The sequence below is a fragment of the Anomaloglossus baeobatrachus genome, chromosome 6, assembly GCF_048569485.1.
Source record: "Anomaloglossus baeobatrachus isolate aAnoBae1 chromosome 6, aAnoBae1.hap1, whole genome shotgun sequence".
In the NCBI taxonomy this organism is placed as follows: domain Eukaryota; kingdom Metazoa; phylum Chordata; class Amphibia; order Anura; family Aromobatidae; genus Anomaloglossus; species Anomaloglossus baeobatrachus.
In genome coordinates this window covers 175,663,983-175,675,846 of record NC_134358.1, presented here as the reverse complement: position 1 = coordinate 175,675,846, position 11,864 = coordinate 175,663,983, and positions in this window count along the sequence as shown.

Here is an 11,864-nt window from a genome sequence, read left to right as displayed (position 1 = left end):
ACTTCCACTGGTTGACGAAGGCAAACTCCTCTTTATGTTGTTGACCCTTTAAAAAAGCAATATCAGCACCCTGACCTAGAGGCTGCATCAGGGGGTTCCTATCACAGAAGATCAGTGACCATAGAAAGAGGCTGCAGAAAGAAAGTGTAGCACCCCTGAACCACTCAGGGCACTACTAGGTACTGCATCCTCACCAGGATTCAGGGCCTATCCCATGGGCCAAGGAACACCAGTGCCAGTGACATCTGCACACACCAAAATCCCAGTTCCCACTCCACACCAGGGGTAATTGCCCAGTCAGACACCAAAGGGGATGGCCACCTAGAGGGTGGAGCCAGTCTGGGGGACTAGACAACCTGGTGGGAGGGGACAGTGAGCAGTCTAGAGTAGAGAGTCAAGCAGAGAGACGTGCCTAGAGCTGGGTTGTGTAACGGTGACCCGGGGACACAGGAAAGTGGTTGCCAGGGTAGGTACACCCGAGTACCACTGGGACCAGTGAACTGACGGGGCACAGGGCCCTAGGTCAGGCATCAGCGTCACGTGGCCTGGCAATTAACTGCACAGTGAGGGGACCTTTACGGACATCACTGACCCACAGATCCAGGGGCATCAGCAGTAAAGGGAGGATCAGAGTTCGGGACACGGCCCAGCCCTATAAGGTCAATGTCGCGGGCGGAGGAGGGGATGCTGCGCTCTCCCACTGCTCGGGTCCGGCTGCCGCTGCTCTGCAGCTGCTGCTGCTCGGTGGCTCGAGCGATGGGCCAGATCCAGGGGACTCGAGCGGCGCTCCTCGCCCGTGAGTGAAAAGGGGTGGTTTTGGTTTCAGGGATATTGTCCGTGACGCCACCCACAGTTGTGGTGATTTTGGTGACACCACCGGTGCTCTAGACGGGGATCCCGGGAGCGGTGACAGGGAGCAGCTGAGTTGTTATTTTTCCCCTCCGTGGGTAGGGGGGTTGGTTGTCCCGGGGCCCGGTGAAGGGGTAAGGGTTGGATGACAGGCGGGTTGCGGGGCCTGATGAGGTGCAGGGTCGCAAGGGCAGCGCTGTGCCACACGGCACGGAGGTACTCACTCAGCCTAATGATGATGACACAGTTCACGGTAAAACAAATGGCTGGATGGACGGGTCCCTCGGACGGCTGCGGTGTTGTTGTTCCCTGCAGGTTAGCGGTGACTGTCTCTCCCTGCACCTATGTTCTATGTTGATTCCGATGGGTTCCCACCGGTAACCCGCTCCCCGACTTGGATGTAGGCCGGAGGAGCCCCTTTTGCCCGCAGGCGCTGGCCCTGGGAAACGGTTGCCCTTGGCGGTGGCGGTGTCTCCCCTTCACGGTTGGACGGTTGCCTTCTGTCGGGACTTGACTGTTTGGAAACCCGGAGGTCCCCTTCACTAACGGATTCGGCAACTTCACAGCGACTCCTAGCCTTACCGGGGTCCGAAAGGCCCCTGCCACTGGTGCTGGCCTCTCTTTGTGTACCGGTCCGGTACCGCCGGGCCACCACCCGTCCACGGTCCTTACGGTAAACTCCAATTGGCCACTCCTGCAGACGGTCACCACCGTCTGCCAACCTTGCTGTTCTACACAGGTAGAAGAAAAGACCGGGTTTATGCCGCGCTGAAAACCACTGATGCATGTAAATTAAAAGATTTCCTTTTTATTGGATAGTTCCTACGCGTTTCAGAGACATCCGTCTCCTTCCTCAGGAAAAGAAATCATATTACAGCAAGGCCGCTTGGACCTATATATAAGGAGCAAACAGCCATGTATGCATTAAGGACTGCCTGTATGACTCAGAGCTGATGACTCAGAGCCACATGGTAAAAAAAAAAAAAAAAAAAAGGGGGGAGATGGAACGATTGTGAATAACAGAAAAAAGTGTCTGATAGAGCATGATCCCAAGAAACATGGATAATTCCAACAAAGGGAGTACTGAAGAAATAAAAAATAAATAAATAAATGAATGAATAAAGACATGAAAACACTTGTTCCTCGTGTTATTTAATAAAGTCAGGGGGGGAAGAAATGTGAGGGATGTGTTCAAGATGGTGTGCGAACCTATGAAGTATAGGTGAATTTATTAGTGTTTAGTCCTCTACTCTACATGGGGATACAGAGATTTAGAGTGAAAAATCAAAACAATGTGTAAAAAAGTATATATATATATATTGAACTATATATGGGGATACAGCGATCATGAGTGAATATCCAGAGGGACGTGAAAAAAATCTTTTTAAATTTATTTATTTATAAATAAAACTATAAAGAATGAGGAACTGCAAGGGCACTGCGATTGAAAATTATTTTGATTAAAAATGTTTATAATGTCCGACAATGACAAAAAGAGCGGGCTCAGTGAGGAAACCACTAAAAAAGAGGGGGTTGGGGACATTTATATAAAAATGACGTCCAGGGATTTTTACTTTCTAATGCTTAGTATGCATTCTATTTTTGAAAAGGAGACATGCTCCGGTAATAAGTGAGTGAGTGGAGAAAAAAAAAAAAAAAAAAAAAAAAACTAGGGCACTTGCACAATAGAGGTGATACAAGTTCAAGGAAACGAGGGGTGACACCAGAGTTCACTACAGTGCAAGCCAGATACAATGCGCTTGCGCTAGACAAGCAGACAGGGAGGTTTTGTCAATCTAGCGGCAATGAGTGCAAAGAGTGCAGAGAGACAGCAAAAAAAAAAAAAAAAAAGTTTACCAAATGCATGTAGCAGTCATTTGCATGAAGAGTAAGAGTATTAACGAGAGATGGAGGAACATAGGGGACTAATACAGAAACGCAATAGAAATAAATAATAAATGGTAAAACAATAAGACTATACTTATTGTAGATATATATAGGACAGTGTCAATATAAAAGTACATACAATAAAACAGAATAAATGGGTAAAAAGTTTGTTAGCACTAGATATAAAAACAACGGCCAAGCCACTATATAAAACCAGATAAAAGGGTACTTCATAACTGATAGGGGATAAAAACGAATTAATAAAACAAGTCAGTGACCTCATTTAGACCAAAGGGTTTTAATGTATTTAGTTTGTTGATCCAAAAGGTCTCCTTTCTGCTCAGGGTTTCCATTCTATTGGGGGCATTTGGGGCTATCTGCTCTATTGGTGTAATATTAAAAACCATCCCCTTATTGTGTTTCAGAGCGCAATGCTTAGAGAGTCCGTGGAGCATATAGCCTATCTTCACATTGTGCCTATGTGAATTTAGCCTATTGTGGAGGGCCTGACTCGTCCTTCCTACATATTGTTTTCCGCACACACAGTCTACTAAATATATAACAAAGTCCGACTGGCATGTTAAACGACTTCTGATGGGGAAATTTTCTGAGCCCCCCTGAGAGCAGAAAGTGGTCCTTTTGTGGCAAATACTTTTACAACAGAGACAATTTTTGAGACCGCATCTATAGGAGCCAATTATGGTAGCTATTTTTTTCATCAGCAGAGGTGCTTTTAACCTGCTGGGAGCTATAATATTCTTGATGGTCGGCGCCCTTCTAAAAGTAACCCCTGGGCGAGCAGGTAACATATTTCTAAGAATGGGGTCACTTAGTAATATCCCCCAGTGTCTGGAAAAAATATTTCTAATGGTTACATTGTCACTGCTGTAAGTAGTGATGAAGTTAGCAGAAAAATCGCCCTTTCCAGCAGCATTAATAATCCCTCTTGTACCCGAGATAGATGCGGTCTTTTTGGGTTTCAGCATGTCTGTTTGTTTCAATTTGGCTGTTTCTAGGTAAGCTTTTTTCATCAAAGACCTGGGGAAGTCCTTCTCAATGAAGCGATCCCTCAAAATCCCAACCTGTTCTTTAAAATCAGCATCTAAGGTACAATTCCTTCTAATCCGTTTATACTGATTTATGGGGATGTTGTGCAACCACTTAGCATAGTGTTCACTGTGATTGTGAATGTAACTGTTCGCATCTACTTTCTTAAAGAAAGTTTTTGTAAGAATTTTGTGGTCTTGATGAAATATGGTGAGGTCCAGGAAGTGTGTCTCCTTTTCATGCACAGTGGGGGCAAATTGCAAGCCCCAATCATTATTATTTAGGGTGCTGAGGAAGGATTCTAAATTATTATGTTTACTGTCCCAGATGATGAACAGATCATCTATAAATCTTTTGTAGACTATGATGCTGCTATCAAAAATCCCATTTTCGATGTGTAATAATTCAAAGACCCCCATAAATAAATTTGCGTATGAACAAGCTGCTTTCGAGCCCATGGCTGTGCCAAGGCACTGGTGATACAGTTTGCCATCAAAAGTGAAAAAATTATTATTGAGAATGAAGCTCATTCCCTCCACTAAAAAATCTTTTTGGGGTTGTGGGATTCTGCTGTCGTTCTCAAGAAAATATGAGAAACAAAAAAGTCCTAGGTGATGGTGAATATTAGAATACAGGGATGCTACATCAATAGTAAGAAATGTGTAGGAATCCTTCCATGGTATATCCTTTATAAGGTCAATGAGATGGGCTGAATCCCTAAGGTGGCTATTTAAACTAGAGACATGTGGTTGCATGATTTGGTCAATATAATTTGCTAAATTAGCCGTCAGGGAATCTATACCAGATATTATGGGCCTCCCCGGGGGATTTACCAGACTTTTATGGATTTTGGGAAGGTGGTAGAAAAATGCCATACTGGGGTCCTTTACTTGTAGAAATCTCTTTTCAGATGAGTTTAAAATATTTAGATCCACTGCTTTTTGTATCAAGATCTTATAGGCTGAAATAGCTGATTCATAGCAATTTTTATCTACTGTCTCATAGTACAAGGGATCAGATAATATTCTGGACGCCTCTTTAAGGTAATCAGTTCTATTTTGGATTACAATCCCCCCCCCTTTGTCAGCCGCCCGTATGACTATATCAGGATTTTTCTTGAGATCATTCAGGGCTGTTCTTTCAGCATTTGAGAGGTTATATTTGAGTTTCCTTCTACTGTTCGTTACCTCCTTTAGATCTGCTAATATTAAATCGCTGAAGGTTTTGATAAAATGCCCCTTACTTTCTGTGGGATAAAATCTGGATTTTGGTTTAACCATAGTGTGACAAAAGGGGTCTGGTTCTTCTATAGGGGCGGGGGTAGCATCCCCTTTCAATAAAAAGTGCCTCTTTAGGGTGAGCTTTCTTATATAGCTCTGTACGTCCAGAAATATATCAAAATCCTTGGATTTATAGGATGGGCAAAATGAAAGACCTTTATTAAGTACCCTTAATTCTCCTTCGTTTAAAACATAATCCGAAAAGTTAAAAATATTAGTGGTGGACCTATTGATACCAGATTCATTGGTTAGGCAACCCTTTTTTCTTTTTTGTTTGTGCCTGTGCCCTGCTCGGACTCCTCTATTGTATTTTTTCGCTTTTTGGTGGATCTTGGTATCAGAAAATCCGTAATTGTCCCCCCTCTCTGGCTCTTGGCTGGGGGCAAAAAGGGTACCAAAGGTGTTACTTTATTGGAATTATCTATGGTTATTTTGTCGTTACCCATAGGCCTGTCAGGGGCAGCGACCGTATCCTGTACTGCACTCTGTACTGCAATCTGTGCTGTAGGAAGGGGAATGTAGTCGTCATGGGTGGACAGGTCCAGTAGATCAATGAAATCTTGGTCTTGTGTGATATCCTTTTCTCCTAATGTATCATTTAAACCAGGTGACAATAATGCCCTTTCATTCCTGATTTTTTCTATTTGTAACCTGATCTTGGCAAGGTGTTCCCTAGTCTCCTCAAGAGTTTTAGGGCCAGAGGGGTCAGTACGGCTCCTAGAGGTGGAGGGAGGGGTGGTCCCTTTGGTGCAAGATGGTCTGTCTATGTTGGATTGCAGGAAGACCTCATCCACCAAAAGGTCAATCTTGTCTGGGGGTCTATTGATACCATTAGTATCGGTTGTTTTTATGGTGTTTTTTGTGGTTACAGGGATAGTATCATTGGTTTTTAGATTTTTGTCATTATTATTCTGCTTATGAAACCTGCTATTAACAAAGCTCCTTTTACTGCTGTGATTATTATTAGTTGTTACAAAATCCAGATTTTATCCCACAGAAAGTAAGGGGCATTTTATCAAAACCTTCAGCGATTTAATATTAGCAGATCTAAAGGAGGTAACGAACAGTAGAAGGAAACTCAAATATAACCTCTCAAATGCTGAAAGAACAGCCCTGAATGATCTCAAGAAAAATCCTGATATAGTCATACGGGCGGCTGACAAAGGGGGGGGGGATTGTAATCCAAAATAGAACTGATTACCTTAAAGAGGCGTCCAGAATATTATCTGATCCCTTGTACTATGAGACAGTAGATAAAAATTGCTATGAATCAGCTATTTCAGCCTATAAGATCTTGATACAAAAAGCAGTGGATCTAAATATTTTAAACTCATCTGAAAAGAGATTTCTACAAGTAAAGGACCCCAGTATGGCATTTTTCTACCACCTTCCCAAAATCCATAAAAGTCTGGTAAATCCCCCGGGGAGGCCCATAATATCTGGTATAGATTCCCTGACGGCTAATTTAGCAAATTATATTGACCAAATCATGCAACCACATGTCTCTAGTTTAAATAGCCACCTTAGGGATTCAGCCCATCTCATTGACCTTATAAAGGATATACCATGGAAGGATTCCTACACATTTCTTACTATTGATGTAGCATCCCTGTATTCTAATATTCACCATCACCTAGGACTTTTTTGTTTCTCATATTTTCTTGAGAACGACAGCAGAATCCCACAACCCCAAAAAGATTTTTTAGTGGAGGGAATGAGCTTCATTCTCAATAATAATTTTTTCACTTTTGATGGCAAACTGTATCACCAGTGCCTTGGCACAGCCATGGGCTCGAAAGCAGCTTGTTCATACGCAAATTTATTTATGGGGGTCTTTGAATTATTACACATCGAAAATGGGATTTTTGATAGCAGCATCATAGTCTACAAAAGATTTATAGATGATCTGTTCATCATCTGGGACAGTAAACATAATAATTTAGAATCCTTCCTCAGCACCCTAAATAATAATGATTGGGGCTTGCAATTTGCCCCCACTGTGCATGAAAAGGAGACACACTTCCTGGACCTCACCATATTTCATCAAGACCACAAAATTCTTACAAAAACTTTCTTTAAGAAAGTAGATGCGAACAGTTACATTCACAATCACAGTGAACACTATGCTAAGTGGTTGCACAACATCCCCATAAATCAGTATAAACGGATTAGAAGGAATTGTACCTTAGATGCTGATTTTAAAGAACAGGTTGGGATTTTGAGGGATCGCTTCATTGAGAAGGACTTCCCCAGGTCTTTGATGAAAAAAGCTTACCTAGAAACAGCCAAATTGAAACAAACAGACATGCTGAAACCCAAAAAGACCGCATCTATCTCGGGTACAAGAGGGATTATTAATGCTGCTGGAAAGGGCGATTTTTCTGCTAACTTCATCACTACTTACAGCAGTGACAATGTAACCATTAGAAATATTTTTTCCAGACACTGGGGGATATTACTAAGTGACCCCATTCTTAGAAATATGTTACCTGCTCGCCCAGGGGTTACTTTTAGAAGGGCGCCGACCATCAAGAATATTATAGCTCCCAGCAGGTTAAAAGCACCTCTGCTGATGAAAAAAATAGCTACCATAATTGGCTCCTATAGATGCGGTCTCAAAAATTGTCTCTGTTGTAAAAGTATTTGCCACAAAAGGACCACTTTCTGCTCTCAGGGGGGCTCAGAAAATTTCCCCATCAGAAGTCGTTTAACATGCCAGTCGGACTTTGTTATATATTTAGTAGACTGTGTGTGCGGAAAACAATATGTAGGAAGGACGAGTCAGGCCCTCCACAATAGGCTAAATTCACATAGGCACAATGTGAAGATAGGCTATATGCTCCACGGACTCTCTAAGCATTGCGCTCTGAAACACAATAAGGGGATGGTTTTTAATATTACACCAATAGAGCAGATAGCCCCAAATGCCCCCAATAGAATGGAAACCCTGAGCAGAAAGGAGACCTTTTGGATCAACAAACTAAATACATTAAAACCCTTTGGTCTAAATGAGGTCACTGACTTGTTTTATTAATTCGTTTTTATCCCCTATCAGTTATGAAGTACCCTTTTATCTGGTTTTATATAGTGGCTTGGCCGTTGTTTTTATATCTAGTGCTAACAAACTTTTTACCCATTTATTCTGTTTTATTGTATGTACTTTTATATTGACACTGTCCTATATATATCTACAATAAGTATAGTCTTATTGTTTTACCATTTATTATTTATTTCTATTGCGTTTCTGTATTAGTCCCCTATGTTCCTCCATCTCTCGTTAATACTCTTACTCTTCATGCAAATGACTGCTACATGCATTTGGTAAACTTTTTTTTTTTTTTTTTTTGCTGTCTCTCTGCACTCTTTGCACTCATTGCCGCTAGATTGACAAAACCTCCCTGTCTGCTTGTCTAGCGCAAGCGCATTGTATCTGGCTTGCACTGTAGTGAACTCTGGTGTCACCCCTCGTTTCCTTGAACTTGTATCACCTCTATTGTGCAAGTGCCCTAGTTTTTTTTTTTTTTTTTTTTTTTTTCCACTCACTCACTTATTACCGGAGCATGTCTCCTTTTCAAAAATAGAATGCATACTAAGCATTAGAAAGTAAAAATCCCTGGACGTCATTTTTATATAAATGTCCCCAACCCCCTCTTTTTTAGTGGTTTCCTCACTGAGCCCGCTCTTTTTGTCATTGTCGGACATTATAAACATTTTTAATCAAAATAATTTTCAATCGCAGTGCCCTTGCAGTTCCTCATTCTTTATAGTTTTATTTATAAATAAATAAATTTAAAAAGATTTTTTTCACGTCCCTCTGGATATTCACTCACGATCGCTGTATCCCCATATATAGTTCAATATATATATATATATACTTTTTTACACATTGTTTTGATTTTTCACTCTAAATCTCTGTATCCCCATGTAGAGTAGAGGACTAAACACTAATAAATTCACCTATACTTCATAGGTTCGCACACCATCTTGAACACATCCCTCACATTTCTTCCCCCCCTGACTTTATTAAATAACACGAGGAACAAGTGTTTTCATGTCTTTATTCATTCATTTATTTATTTATTTTTTATTTCTTCAGTACTCCCTTTGTTGGAATTATCCATGTTTCTTGGGATCATGCTCTATCAGACACTTTTTTCTGTTATTCACAATCGTTCCATCTCCCCCCTTTTTTTTTTTTTTTTTTTTTTTTTACCATGTGGCTCTGAGTCATCAGCTCTGAGTCATACAGGCAGTCCTTAATGCATACATGGCTGTTTGCTCCTTATATATAGGTCCAAGCGGCCTTGCTGTAATATGATTTCTTTTCCTGAGGAAGGAGACGGATGTCTCTGAAACGCGTAGGAACTATCCAATAAAAAGGAAATCTTTTAATTTACATGCATCAGTGGTTTTCAGCGCGGCATAAACCCGGTCTTTTCTTCTACCTGTGTGATACAAAATTCCTCTCCCGGGGCTGCAGCTAAACCACCAGGCACTCACAGGCTATCATAAGGGGTTGTGACTGGCACAACCTCACCAGGTGAGTGCTTCTTTGTCTTGTTTGTCCACCTTCATACCGGGTAAGACCCTATTGCGCTTTTTTCCCCTTTACAGTTTTACAAAACCTTGCTGTTCTGTCCGGGCCACACACCCGGACCAACTTCAGGCTCTTTTTCTGTCACTTTTCTCCTCTCTACTACTTTCCTCTTTCCACTTCCTCCTCCAAACTCTATCTCCCTGTGTTTTCCCTCCTCCAGGACTGTGAACTCCTTGGTGGGTGGAGACCAACCGCCTGGCTCCACCCCCTGGTGTGGACATCAGCCCCTGGGAAAGGCAACAAGGATTTTTGTGTCTGACCTTGATGTGCCTACAGGGAGTGTGGGGTGTGTTGGTGTTGTTCTCTGTGGCCCCTGGCTTGTCCAGGGTGACACATCAACACTGCTTGCCGTAGGGACAAGGAGACTGCCAAAAAGGACAGTCGGGCCCCAAACCAGCTCCAAGCTAAGGGGACCCAACCACACTGAGGGTGCCAGGGACAGAACAACCGAGTCATTAAACTGGCACTGGAAATACATGGACCTGAACCAGCCATCCAAGGGCCCAACTGTGAGTAAAGACTGTTAACTTACAACCCACAGTGTGGCCTCCCTTCTTTAATGAAAGTCCCTACCATATATCTCCCAGGGCTCAGTCCTATCTGCAGAGAGCCTACCACCACAGCTGCCATTACCACCAGCCCTAGAGATAACCAACTCAGCAGCGGCGGTCCCACCATCTTAACCGCCATCCGCAGGTGGCGTCACACCAATGACTTTAATCTCCCCTGTAAATCCTCCCCATTAAAAACCGTCCCCAAGGTCACGGAACCAGGCAACGGCCAGCATTTACCCGTGACACAGCATCCCTGGAAATATACGGCCCGGGACCGAGTACCCCATAGCCCTGGGCGACACAAAAGTAGGGAGGGAGAGACTGCTGACAGATTCTGCTTAAGACGCTAAAAGGCATCATAACCTATAACATATAATATATGGTAATAAAAACATTAAAAATACAGTTGACTTTAGCTATATATTTGACTCATCACTATTTATCTCAGCACTGGATATGGCCTTTGTATGAAAAGAAAAAAAAAACCAGTTACCACATTTATCGTAGAGAAATATGTTCACTGACTGGCAATCAGAATTAATCACACGTTGTAATCAAGCATGTGAACTTCCTATTTCTGTTCCAGCATAAACTGAATGCAGTACTTGGAATTTAAAATTCAAAACAATTATTTCTGCTTAGGTTATCCTAACTGTGTGACATTTTACAGAATCTAATAAAGGTCTTTTGCATATGTAATCTATATAAATCTCAATAAGATGGACAGAAGGTGAACCAAAGAGGAAACATAATTATTTCCTGAGCATTCGTGCAGATTTCGAGCATATTTCATGCTTTTATTTATATGTGAAATAGCAATTTAGGCTATAATAATAGTAAATGAAATGAACATGTAGTTTCTGTGATAGAGAGTAAAAGATCCATAACTTATTTAGATTGTCTATTGTTGGGTATTGGATGATTAGTTGCTCCAATTCAACACAATGGGGCTAAGTGGAAGCACCACTTTAACCTACAGCATCCCTGTGCCACTGCAGTATGTCTACTGTTTCCCTGCACAAATGTATTATATGTGGGGTCTTTAAGTCAGTTAAGTTGGCATTTTTAGTATCAAAATTTATCAAAATGGTATATGCCATTCCTCAATTTGGCACAGACTCAAATTTATTCATTGGTTTTATAAATTACTCTTTTGAAAACTGAAACCCTCCCAAATTTGATTTAGGGTATGAAAATAAAGTTGCTGCAAAGCTGAAATATTGATCATTTAATGAACACAGAAAGGTCAGATTTTGGCAAGACAAAAGTTTTGTCGCCCACAGAAAGTAATGTGAAATGCAAACAAATAATTAACTTCTAATACAAAGATATGTTGAATAGCATTGGTGAATGAAATTGTGGTGCTATTAGAGCCATATTTAATATTTTGTGTGACTTCCATTAGCTTGAAGGACTGCATCCATGCGGTTCAACAATGATTCATACAATTTATTGATGAAGTCATCAGGAATAGCAAAGAATGCAGTCTTACATGCCTCCCGGAGTTCATCTAGATTCTTTGGTTTTGTCTACGAAGCTTCCTCTTTCATCCTACCCCAAACATGCTCAATGATGTTCATGTCTGGTGACTGGGCTCGGGAGTCTTTGAGCACCTTGATCTTCTTTCCCAGGAGGAGCTTTGTTGCAGAG